We start from the raw sequence: 14,601 nt of genomic DNA, 5'->3' as shown, positions 1-14,601 counted from the left end.
ATTGAGGCATGTATACAGTCATAATTCTCATACAACACTTTTTTTTTTGGTAAATTCGTTGTCATACAAAGACGGATTTTAGAGTACTATTGGTGATTTTGATACCCTAAACAAGAAAACCAATATAGCTAAACAAGGCCTTAATGTCTACTTTATGGTATTTTATTCCCCTTAACCAAAGACATGATAATCTCTGGAATAATGTTGATATGTACCATTTTACTTTATTTTCTCTGATCTAGATACTCTAAATTTAAAATGCGTTATATGCATAATGCTGAAGAAGGGACTCTTTCCCTGCTTTTAGGTACACGGAAAATGTAAAATCCTCAATGAGATATAACCCCTCCCCCCCCCCCCCCCCCAACAAATCATATTATTATTTTGTATGACACTGAATGCTTTGTCTTTTAAAACCTGAATTGTTGAAATTGTTTAATATCCACATATCAAGATGTCTTTATGCGTATATGATTGATTCTGTGCGCGTGTGTGCGTCTGAAATATATGCAAAGTTTGTCTTCATAATTTACACAGATTATACAATACAGACAGTTAAAAACAAGTATATCTTATTTTAATTTCATGTCACATAGGAGGGAAACTCAAATATTACATTAATTTTCCATTTTTAGCGAAGAGATATTGATATTTTGTGAGTTTTCAAAAAATAAAGTGTATTTGTATACACGACGGATTTGGCTGCAATAAAGTGCTAAGCCACAAATTCAAACTGTGACTTGAAAAATCCTCTTGAATCCACCAAAATATCAGTGTAGTAAATTTCCCCAAGACACTATTCAATCTTGAGTATGTAAAGGTTCATATACGAAAAAATTGGCCTTCTCGAGTCATTAACCTGATTTATGGATTTTTTCAAACTTTCAAAAGCGATTATCTCAAAATGAACATTGTGTGGGTTAGCACTATAATGCACCGACCCCTTCAATTGTTTATATCCTCTGTAAGCAGCGTCTTTCCTGTGACTTCTCTTTTTTTCTCCGTGTATCTGTAAATTCAGAGGTAAGAAATCCTTTTCAATTATGCTAACAAAGAATGCACACATCGCCATTATCAAGTTGCACGATTGCAGGACATAGATACGTCGGACGGCTGCGGGGGCTGCAATAAACTCTATAAGTAGAAACATGTGACGGTTCCCATCGCACTGGGACATATTTCGAATAACAGGAAAAACAACAACCAAAAATAGAAGAAACTTAATAACAATGAGCTTGGCGAAATTGAGCGAGCGTTGAAAAAACTCAGAGAGTCATAAAAAATAAGGGGGAAAACAAACAAAAACACGCAATTATTATTGACTGCACTAGATCGGGAGATTGTCGATGATGAAAGGATAGCCTTTATTTTTGGCCTGTAGTTAAGGGAGGATTTAGGGTATAATTGGCAGCTACTCAGTATGCGTCAACAAAAACAATGTGTGTGTGTATATACGTACTAGTATATATATAATATATATATATATATATATATATATATAACATTGCGTTTTTCATACGATATGCATATATTGCAATTAATAATATGAATATGTTATGATTAAGACAATCTACATAATATATGTGACCCTGCATCACAAAACCAACACAAAGTCAACAGACATGGATTTTATAGTTAAGGGCAGATTCTGAAAGAGCAGACTCTAAGCTTTAAAATGATGTGTAACTCAACTCAAATGGACTCCCCTAACCTATCTAAATACTGGAAAGAAAACACACACACTCTGGAAAAGTGTGAACTGGGAAAAGAGGCTCTGAAGTACAGGGTCTACTCAGGTCATTAATCTTTGTAATACCAAGCTGTGTGATAAAGGGACAAAAACAACAGGATGTAAACCACCGGAGCAACAACAATGAAGGGATTATCAGATTATGTTGAAATTAGGCATGCTCTATTAACATATTCTGTCCATGATTAATGCCAACTTTCAAAGCATCAGCATTATCCATTCAAAAGTTATTAGACGTGAAAGTGAAGAGTAAATAAAGGATTTTAAGAAGTGAAAAGGGGCCTCTAAAGGCCACCGCACACTACACGATCAGACTGGTCTTAAAGTCTTTTAAGGCCAGTCGTACGACCGGACACCGCACACTATACGACCCGACTGTAAAGCGCGCGCAGTGCGCACTGCGTGAGCTTGCATTTTACTGCATTGTGAATGGCTCAAAGCTCCCGACTGGTCGCAGAAATTCAACATGTCAAATCTCTACGACTGGCGCTAAGACCCAGTCGTACGACTAGAAAATGGCAAGACTGTGACGTCACACTTCTAGTCTTAAGGTCTTAAGACCGGTGAATCGGGGCAAAATCGTGTAGTGTGCGGCGGGCTTATGACATACCTGATCATTCTACTCTCCCCCCCCCCCCCGCCAAAAAAAAAAAAAAAAAAAAGGTTGTAGAAAAACTGCTGAAAACACAATTTCCGATTCATGCTATGATCCCAAACTAAAAAATAATGTAGAAGAAGGGTAGCTCCTTCAGAAAATATGAAAAACTAAACATTGACTCGGTTGACCCATTTCACCTTTTTTGAGTCCTCGCGTAAAATCAAGGGCTCCGACTTTTTGTTGGTTTTGTGATGCACGGTCACACACACACACGCACACATATATATACATATATATATATTATATATGTACGAATATGTAAAATTATATATATATATATATATATATATATATATACTAGTATATAACAAACATCAGGAAAAATATGATTCATAGACAACGGATCGTTGCCATGGCAACAGTATTCTTTCAAATGAGATTTTCTTAAGAAAGCTATATTTTAAAAAAAAATGTTGAAATATGTGAATTAGACTTGGGGAACAGAGTGTGAAATGATAAAGTCATGCCCAGTTATCCTATCGTTTCCATGGCAACAGCACTGATCATATGAAGGTGGTATGGGATGTGGATAAAAAGGGGTATATTGTGAAACAGAATTTCGACTCAAGTGTCAATTCCCTTTATTCAGCCCTCTGTATATGATTTGAACAATAGATGTTTACTCACTCAAATACACCTATGAACGGATTAAAAGGTGTGGTTTTTTTTCTTTCAAACTTGCAAGTAAACATGACTCTAATTAGCATTAAATTGTGTCGCATAACAAAGTTAAATGCATGGGTCTTAAGGTCATTGCATTATTCCTGATTAAATAACCCTATCGTAACACTCGAAATAAAAAAAAAATGATATTACGGTCACACGTGTGACGTATGTTTGATTTGTAATAATAATATCAGTAAACAAAACAAAAACAATAATAACGCAAATAAACTCATCATATACTTCTTTGAGGTATAATACACTAAAAGGAAAGGATTTAAAAAAAAAGGTAACACAGCCACTAGAAACAAGGATAATGCTAAAGGACAGTCATGTAAAGTACCAACCCTCTAATATTCATGGCACAGCACAAACATTCTCTATATACGGTATCACAGCACGGGCGGTCGTATTTGCACAGCATAATTGGGGCAAAGAAATCATTGAAAGAGGAAGGTGGCGTCGGACATACCGATTCGGAAGGGGAACAATAAAATCACCCGCAGTTAGGGGCAATAACCAGTTGTATGGGTGTATTATCATTTGTACTGAAATGCCCTGAATAAATATTGACCCCCAAAATTGAGGTCTTTTACAAAGGCATGAAATATCCTTTCTTTCTTTTTTCTTCATCTGTTTTTTTTCCACACGTTGACCGGATAATGTTACGATTGGTCGATTTTCGCAGAGACCTTCAAATACTTGATTTCATTTTTTTTTTTTTTTTTTTTATCAGCTGATATGAAAAGTCTGCTGGATAATCGTAATTCAAAAGCGGCGGCTACTGGACACAGAGTGAAAGGAGATTAAGATTTTGTTTTGTTTTTCTTTTCTTTTCTTTTCAAATATGCGTCCACGACCTTACATTCAATATAAAGAATATGGTCACCCATAAGATAGAAGATATAGCTGGAATAAAGTTCTGTTGCCCCTAAATTCCAAACTAGTGTCGATTTAACGAGAACATTCTCTTCCGTTTGATTGTTTTTGCATTCATGTATCTTAAAAAATATAACACATCACTTATAAATTAGGAGTTAGTTTCGCTTTAAATATTTCAGTATTCATGAGTATGAAACTAATTACACATTTTCGAAGCTTTGACCAAACATCCTATCATGTCCATCTATATCTCTATATGAAGCTTTCATGTTTCAGGTTCTATATACAGTTTAACATGCATTGCTATCTTACCTCTGGCCGTCAGTCGACTGGCCCTTTAAAACTACAGAATGATTCAAGGAATACGCTTTCTACTGCGACAGTAAATCGAGAATAAAGATTTCTTTGCCACAACATTTATTTGGTTATTGTACATTTGTTGTAAGAAAGCCGCAACATATATTGGAGGGGGAAAAAACCCCCTTACTTGTACAGCCCATATTAGAAAACAGGTCATTGTGAAGCGGTACTGCCCTCATAACCAATAGCAGGAAAAGAACAATGCATAACTATTCATTGTGATATTATGCTATTCTTTCAAATTTACATTCTACCAACTTTGCTTGCATCTTGCATCTAAGTAATTCTTAGTTTGGTTTGTACACGACAATTCACAAAAATATTCAGTTTCCTCCAAAGGAATAGGGAGCTTTAGATTTTGACGCGCGGACGTTTGAGCCGACGCTTGCGCTGGACGTTCTCCTCTCCCTGCGTCGTGTGGAAAAGTAGCTTTAGATTACGCTGGGACGCAACGTATAAAAAACAAAATCGCGCCCCCATATGATCAGTGCATGAAGAAACTCTCTACGTCGCAAACTGTGCGGACGTGAAAATGGCCCAGTACGCGTAGTGAAAAACTCAGGCGACGCAAGCTAAAAATAGATTGACTTTACGCGCGCTACTGCGCACGCTCAGAACATGTTTTTTTTTTCCTTTGAACGTCCGCGCGTCTAAAATCTAAAGCTCCCTAATATTTCATTTCAGACCCGCTATTTCTTGGTAGTTCCAATAAAGTATTAATTTGTGTGTGCTTCCTTCAGAGGATGAGCTATTAATATTATTATCATTATGTTTATATTATTATTATTATTATTATCATTACCATTATTATTATTATTATCATTAATATATATATATATATATATATATATATATATATATATATATTAGAAGAAAGAGTCTGAAGTACGCCATGGATCCAACGATTACAAAAAATTTTTATTACAAAATTTTCGGTCTGCCTCAGACCTTCGTCAGTGCAAAGACAATGATGGACAATGATAAACATGAATCATAACAACAATGCTATGCGCGTCATGCGCGTAGTGCGTTGCCCTGGAGCTGCGTTGTCAAGGAGAGCGCTGATACGTATAGGGGTATGGTAGAAAGTGAAATCTCAATGAAGACTGAACTCAGACTCAACAAAAGTTTCAAGTGCTTGTTTGAATCATACTATGCTATATATACTCTTTATAAAAATACATTGCTATATATACGTCCTTGTAATAATAGACTTTAGCGATTCTATTTTTTCGTAGATAAACATCGAAGAAAAGACGCATATAAAGCATTGATTACAAATGGAGAAGAAATTAAAAGGAATGAGCTAATAATACAACTAGTTATTAGAGCATCTGTTTACTGTAAAAATAAAAATTGTATATATATATATATATATATATATATATTGTACGGATAATCAAGACATCATATTAAAAAAATAGTGTTCAATACAAATATAATGAAATCTCAACATTAACTCAATTAAAATCTCAATGAAGACTAAACTCAAACTCAACAGTTCCGAGCGTATGTGTATATTATAATTATGCATGCCAATGTATGCTATATATACTATATATAAATACATTACTTTATGTATACATCCATGTAATATTTGACTTTTGTGACTCCATTTTTTCGTAGATAAACATCGAAAAAAAGCATGTAAAGACGCCTATCAAGCATCAATCAAGCATCAATTACAAATGGAGAAAAAAAAATGAAAAAATAAGCTCATAATAATCATAACCAAATATCGAAGCATCTGTTTACTGTAATGATGAGAATATAAATTTGCGGCAACCACTCAATTCGGGATCTGCAATTCTGTATCATCGGCACTAATTTCAAAGACAGAGAAGCCAGAAAATTAGCTGAAATGAAATTTATCATCCAAACCAGGTCTTTTGAAACAGGACTCAACAAGGACCTTGGATGGTTAAGCAGTTTCTCTTTCTACAAGAAGTGAAGAAATGAATCTCTAAGAATCTGAGACTAGACCTATATTATATGCATATTTTTCATTATTTACAAAAGGTAATGTTAAGATTTTATTATATTTCGCATTGACCACTTACCTTTTATGTTAAATATGATGTCTTGATTATCCGCAAATTTATATTCTCATCATTACAGTAAACAGATGCTTCGATATTTGGTTATGATTATTATGAGCTTATTTTTTCATTTTTTTTTCTCCATTTGTAATTGATGCTTGATTGATGCTTGATAGGCGTCTTTACATGCCTTTTTTCCATGTTTATCTACGAAAAAATGGAGTCACAAAAGTCAAATATTACATGGATGTATACATAAAGTAATGTATTTATATATAGTATATATAGCATACATTGGCATGCATAATTATAATATACACATACGCTCGGAACTGTTGAGTTTGAGTTTAGTCTTCATTGAGATTTTAATTGAGTTAATGTTGAGATTTCATTATATTTGTATTGAACACTATTTTTTTAATATGATGTCTTGATTATCCGTACAATATATATATATATATATATATATATATATATATATACAATTTTTATTTTTACAGTAAACAGATGCTCTAATAACTAGTTGTATTATTAGCTCATTCCTTTTAATTTCTTCTCCATTTGTAATCAATGCTTTATATGCGTCTTTTCTTCGATGTTTATCTACGAAAAAATAGAATCGCTAAAGTCTATTATTACAAGGACGTATATATAGCAATGTATTTTTATAAAGAGTATATATAGCATAGTATGATTCAAACAAGCACTTGAAACTTTTGTTGAGTCTGAGTTCAGTCTTCATTGAGATTTCACTTTCTACCATACCCCTATACGTATCAGCGCTCTCCTTGACAACGCAGCTCCAGGGCAACGCACTACGCGCATGACGCGCATAGCATTGTTGTTATGATTCATGTTTATCATTGTCCATCATTGTCTTTGCACTGACGAAGGTCTGAGGCAGACCGAAAATTTTGTAATAAAAATTTTTTGTAATCGTTGGATCCATGGCGTACTTCAGACTCTTTCTTCTAATAATTACAACATTCGAAGTCCAACACGTGGAAAATTCCAAGATATATATATATATATATATATATATATATATATATATATATCACAAAATAATATAAAATAGATATTCCAAAAAACGAAAATTTGTGAAAGTTCAAAGTATAGAGCTGCTTAAATCTACATCACACAGGGTTGTCAACGTTGTCTATATTACTCTTAACTTTTACAGTTCATTATATACTCAATTTGTGTCCGATTTTCCCCAAAACTTTAAACTATATTTGCTTCTCTGACGTTTCTGTTTTCATACAAATCAACGTGATATTAGGATGAAATTCCTTGTAAGAATTCCAGAACGTTCCTATTTGTATCCAATCTTGATTTCAAAACTACTTTCAATTTTGTTGGTCTGATTTTAGTAAATTTCACGGAGTCAACCTGATCTTGACTTGATGTGAAATTGGAATTTAAGCGTTTTTTACACATGATACTTCGCTGCCATGTAGGGCCACGATTGTCTTTTCCTATTTTGTCCTATCTCAGTCTACAAACTGTATAATGCGCACGGTGAATTCGACACACTTTTCTCTACGGGCAAGGTGTGCGGTACTCGCTCAACCTACTTGTCACAAAAATACCCAAAGTGGGCACAATCCATTTCCAACTGGTTGAGGCGCCGTCCACGCATTGCCCTTACACGAAGTACACCGTAGTGCGGGACAGTAAATAAGTTCGTGTAGGTAATACCATGGAGATACTACAGCTCCATGGTTATACAATGCTTGGATTTATCCCACATGCTATCTCTAAACTCAAGCGTCACACTGTCCCGAAATTGGGTAAAGATGGACCAGCGATACAATGGCAATATTCAAATTCGGCTGCGATCGCACAAACATCGGGATACTACAGTATTCGTAAGGGCATCTTTAAAAAAAAATCATAAAATCATAATCACCGCCGCTAGAGATTCTCAGGCTGCTAACAAGAGATCGTACTTGCTTTGGCTTTGATCAGCTCTTAACCTAGTTCGGGGCTAATTTTGGGCGATATTGACAATTCTATATTCGTATACTTATGGCCACCTTGAGGAAATTTAGAAGCAGTGTGACGCCAGCCGGAAGATTTTTTTTTTTTTTTTTAGTTAACCATTTCCATGCTTCGAGTGGCAATAGGCACAGAAAACCCCTTAGCATTGTACACACAGTCCGAAGCCCATAAAACAGAAAGGGGTAAGCAATACATGACACCAACAGTGTGGGATCACACGTCGTTCATGTGTCACGACACAATAGATCTGATGTAGGCCCTAAGTGATTGGCCTACAAGGAAAACAAAGACTCTCATTCGATTTTCCAAGCAAGAGGTTCAGGTTGCTTTAGATGTGATGGAAGATAGGAAGTAAGGAAATAAACTGCGACGTACAAATTGGTATAATTCAGGAAATTGATTGACAATAATCATGTTCAAATGACCAATTCTGAATTCTGATGATTAAACCAGAGGAGAAACATTATTGTTAATGCACAACGAAAATCAACTAAACGAGAGTCATAAAAACACATGACGAAATACCAACCACTCCGCACATAACAAACATTTTGAGAAAGTGATAGTAGTTATACACCATGGTCACTGTTGGCACACTCTCGGCCCAGTTAAGCGAGGAAAATTAGTATCAAATCAACCTAAACCATAATTAAACAATAGGGCGAAATAAATACTTGTACGTAATAAGCAAACTGACATCGGGGTAGGTCAACACAACAGCAGCAGAGATGAATTTGTGTGCAGGACACCCCGTGTAATTTCGGAGGAAGAACTATCCATGGAGCTACTAACAGAGATGTTAGTAGCTCCATGAACTAACCGTGCCACGGTGCCAGCAGTGGATTGGCCTTCAAAAACTGTATATACGTTTAGTGTCATAAAGCCAGTACTGTGCACTTACCTATCGTCTTGCTGTTCGTTCCGCTGCGATAGCAGATAAGTTTAAACGATTAGCGTTCAACTGCCGGAGCTCCGTGAAGCGGCGCGTACATGTGAGAGCAGAAAACACAGGCGTCTTTTTTATTCACTTCAGGTGACGCCTTATTCCAAATGCACGCGCCGTGAAAGGTATTGCCTTGCTTCAAGTTGTTCATCTCCACAGGTTTCACCGATATATGATTTACACTCTCCAGTATGATGATGAGCTGTGTCCGGTTGTGTTTTTGCTCCGTATCCCCAACCAGAACGTCAGCAACAATTCCTCGAACTTACCCGCATATAATTGAACTTCCATTTAAAGGTAGGCATGCATTTCACTTTGATGGAAGTTGACGTACAGATAAAGCATGGGGAAATTAAGTAGGTCAAAGAGTAAATTAGCATAAAAGTGTTGTTCGGGTTTTAGTAATACAGCAACGAAAACTGATCGTTCGGTTACCATGGACTTTTATCATCAAAATATCTTCGAACTTATCTTTGCAGCAAAATATCAACAGTCTCAAATGAGGCTACAAAACCAATTGATGACGACAAGTTTTCCTGGTTGAGGGTTCTCCTTTCTTCGCTCTCCCTCTCATTCCCGTTGGCCGAAAAAGGGGCTGTTTTGATCGTGTTTTCCAGAGAGCGGATTAGCTGTTGAATTACAATCACCAGGTCGCTCTTAAGGAAATTAGGCCGGACGGTATAATGTGCGACATCTCCGTGGACGGAGAAGTTATTCGTCAGATTAAATGGAAACATGATCATTTCCCCGTGGGATTTTGATGGCCTGTTACAATATCCTGCCTATTTCCATGACATCATCGCAGGGCTCGCGCTGAAATGGATACTGCTAAAATTACCACTTACGGTGGCCGTCGATAGGGGCGGGGATCTGTGGGTGGGGGTGATTTTGTACGGCGGTGAAATTTAGAAGCGAGGAATTAACACGAATGGCGAGTGGAGCCCAAGACCCTATCAACTGCGCAGTACCATTTTCACTAATTATCATAGACTCGATCAGTCATAATTCACGGCAACCCAAGCGGTTGTGCCATTCACCAATTTACGAATATTGTACCGCAATTATTACTGAAACCGCGTGTTTTCACCGAAAAGTTCGCTAACTAATAGCTCTGCTCTGCATTTATCCTGAACTGAACAGTGATGACGACAGTGATGATGATCAATAATGATACACAGGGATAAACAAGTCATATATCACGGACGCCGACATTATACAACGGCATTAAAAAAAAAACAAGAAACTGAAGCTCTTTAAACCTCTTTCCTTTTTCATGAGGATTAAGCGAAATACTCTAACACTATCTTGAAACTCATACAAAAGCATTAGAGCAAACACGAAAATTTGATACCGATCCTAACGGTTGAATGTATATTCTACCTAAAAGTATACGCACAAACAAGCAAAACGAAAAGAACGACTATGACTATGATTGTGATTATCATGATAACGCTGAATAAAGTAATCTTGATATAATAGTAAAACATTATTATAAAGAAAATAAAAACATTTTTTTTCCAATTATTAATTCTATTATCATGTACAGGACAATCCAGGATGACTGAAAATGTTAAACAATAGGCATTACCTATCCCAACTAAATCAAGTCATTCACCTCAGTCAATTAAGCGAGAATATGGACATTACTTTTGATCGCAGGATTCACGCGTCCTGTAGGATTCGAACCTTGGATCGCCTGTTTAAAGTGTATAGGAGCTTCAGGCCCACTCCCTCTGCAGCAGCACAAAATGCATCGTGCGACTATTGTCATTATTCACCTCATTTTTAGTTATATTCCATGTCGAGTTTCTCCTCAGCTGCATCGGTCGCACATTAAACGTATACGTTGACACCTTAAACTTGTTAAACGCACAGGCTCATCATGATACATTGTGTTTGTTCTTCTTTTCATGACATGTCATATACATTAATCTATGCGCTGTGTGTACACTCGTCCAAACAGGCTTTCCGAAGATGTCGTTAAATCGATTTGTTATGATTTAATATATTTATCTGGTGTGTGTGTGTGTGTGTGTGTGTGTGTGTGTGTATACATATATATATTATATATATATATATATATAAAACATGTCATTTTGTACGATTTCATCTGCTCTTAACCATCCATTTTTGTATTCATAAAAACACCGAGAGAAATAAACTTGCTGTAGCTTGCGGCGATAAGTTATTTTCTTGCAACTCTATGTGATATTTGATGTCACGATCAAACATCCAACACCTTCATTCAACTTGCTTTACTACAACAGCTTACCTTATTTTGACGGGGATATCGTTATATACAGTACAAACATTGAGCAGTTACTGAAATTGCAGTGATGAAACTTAACTAGACGTTGTTGAAAGTTACGTGACACTATCTCGTATTTTTGCCTTGCACATGCTAAGTATATCAAAGAGTTCCACTTTCTTTTAAGCTTGATTGATGAAAGATAACCTAGCCTGAATTGTAATCAAACTCAGCACAGATTTCTACCTTCAAGCTTGTGTATAAAACGATCTGCATAATTATGATGTCTATATATGTGTTTTATATATATGTATATATATATATATATATATATATATATATATATATATATACCGTATTTCCAAAAAAAAAAAATACAACGGAATCTTCTGCAACGATAACTCTAAAAACGGTAAATCAATACAAATACAATTTCAGGAAATGAAACTATAACTTATTACCCACATATTCCAGAAAACCCCACCCGATTTGCTTCAGTTGTCAAAGAGAAATGAGGAGTTTTGTAGAGGATATCAGGAATCCCTTTCCTCCAAGTTCTGTCCATTGTGTTCACACATTATGCAGTTCCAAGAGCATCCAAGTGCCTAACTTAGGAGAATCAGATCCATGATATGCGTCACATTGATCAACATATTTCTGTCAGGTGACCACGTAACCAAATTGAATGAGTTTTTTTTTTTTTTTTTTACGACATAGCTAAAATGTTATATTTTAAGACCCTGAATTAGCAGTTAGACGGTTAAATCATATTGGAGTTATCAATGCGAAAATCCGATTGTATTTTTTTTTTTTTGGGGGGGGGGACATACTGCATATCGGAGACCTTTCGAGAGATGTTGGATATCTTACGTCACTGAGGCACAAATTTCCCCTCGTGGATGAATGTTCAGGATGTTATCAACCGGACTCACTGCTTGTCTGAACAATAATATTGAAGAATCGACTTGGTAAGAGAAGTGTGTCCTAACCTATATACTTCGCCATTCCTGCACATTTTTATTTTTATATATTATGTGTAATATGTTCAATTTTATATACATTGTACTTTATGACAAAATGATGTTATTGTTCGAGATTTTACAGGATCATTCTAGGCCGGAAAGCAGAGTGTGCATTTGATAGAACGAATCTGTGCAAAAAGTGTGTGCAAACGATACCACGAGCTCTTAGAAGTCGAGTTTGACTTTTGTTTTGTTTTTGTTTTTCGAATTCTTCCGAACGCCAAGCGGAGGAAATATATAAAATGTTCGTTGTTAAATTAATGCTCGTTTATAGTATCAGGGAGGTGGAAGAGAGAATATTATTCCATCTCCCTGGTAGTATGAGAACGGCTTCGCTTCAACGCTGACACACAGAACTCTCACCGCAAGCCCATTCCCATTCTGATCATCAGAAAGAGATTGTAAAAACCCCAGTATAACTCTCTCTATGGAGTTCCGTAAACACAATCTGCAACGCTCGATTGCCAATGTATACAGTGCATACTTTGGCGCCACAAAGCCCCTTTCCTCCTTACCATGCCTTACTACGCGAGTTGTTGCGCCCCCGCAAATTGTATCTACTGTTGGACGCACGTAATAATACCTTCTTCTCTTTCTCTCTCTTTCAAATTTTGCCTCGAAAGTAAGAAGTCACTCTTATTATCTGCTGGGAGCACCGAAACAAATTTAGGTCTTCTTCAATTGGCCCCAGCCACGTATTGAGAGATGGGCAAATCTAAACCAGTGTTTGATAAACTCCAAGGCAATGAAGAAGATTGCTTATGTGAATATGCAAATAAAAAAGAATACATATGTTTATAATCCCCATAAGGAAAAAAATATATATATATATATTATATCTATATAATGTATATATTTTATATAATGTATAATTTATGTAATGTGCATGTGTGTGTGCGTGTGTGTAACACGCATAACACAGAAAACAGAGACGTGCTTTTCTCGCTCTCTCAGCGATCAAAAAAAACAACAACAACAAACAAACAAACAAACGAACCACTAGTTATTATTACTGATATTCATGTTTAAACGAAAATGTTTATATTGACAATACTGTTGGTCCATCATCGCTGATCATGTGGACGTACAAGACTGAAGACTTAAAAAGGCAGTGAGACATCAGATTATTAGATAAGTTAGGTAAGTATCATCTAGGCGGCTAGGGGTGAGATTTTCTCGACACATACTAACTTTGTGCAAGTGATTCTACGGTCACTGATTCTTTGTTAAAAGGGATCCTTTCCACGGTCACTGATACTTTGCTGAAAGGGGTCCTTACCTTCTCTGCTCTTTGATAGATCAAAGAAATACAGCAATTTATTATGTGTGCCGACACGCATCTTCATGTGATTCAAAGCCGAATTTATCCTGGCAATCTTTTGTGACACTTACACTCTTTTTTTTTTTTCTTCTTTTTTCTTGGGGGGGGGGGGTTGCATCACAGACTTCAGCAGTCCATTGAGTGCAGGCTATTGAATAAAGCAGAATGAGAATACTTCTAGTCGTCTTTGTAGTCGTTGCTGTTGTTCTTGTTCTTGTTGTTGCTGTTGATGTAGTTGCTGTTGTTATTTTCAGATCACACGACTCATGTTGCAAATCTAGTTATCCGTTATACCTAATAAGTAGGCTTATAAACATTTTCATATGAATTTATATACACAGGGCTCGACACTAACGGTGGCTCGCCACACACACACACACATTAACCTGACATAAACCCAAACAAATAGCGAAAACTTTGAGCAAAGAAAATGGGTTTTCATCGGGATGAAAACCCATTTTCTTTGCTCAAAGTTTTCACTATTTATTATTACAATTGTTTCTGGTCAGTTTTTCCTTCCTTGTTTCAAAATATATTGCAAAAAGCTGCATCGCTTCGGCGATCCCTCACATTTATTCCAAAGTCGATTTACATCATTTGGGTTTATGTCAGGTTAATGTGTGTGTGTGTGTGTGGCACACATACACACACTATAGCTTCTGACCACACGAGCAAAGAGAGTTAAGGGTTTGGGACGAACACCGATCTAGG

The sequence above is a fragment of the Diadema setosum genome, chromosome 16, assembly GCF_964275005.1.
Source record: "Diadema setosum chromosome 16, eeDiaSeto1, whole genome shotgun sequence".
Lineage (NCBI taxonomy): Eukaryota > Metazoa > Echinodermata > Echinoidea > Diadematoida > Diadematidae > Diadema > Diadema setosum.
Note: the sequence above shows the minus strand (reverse complement) of the source record.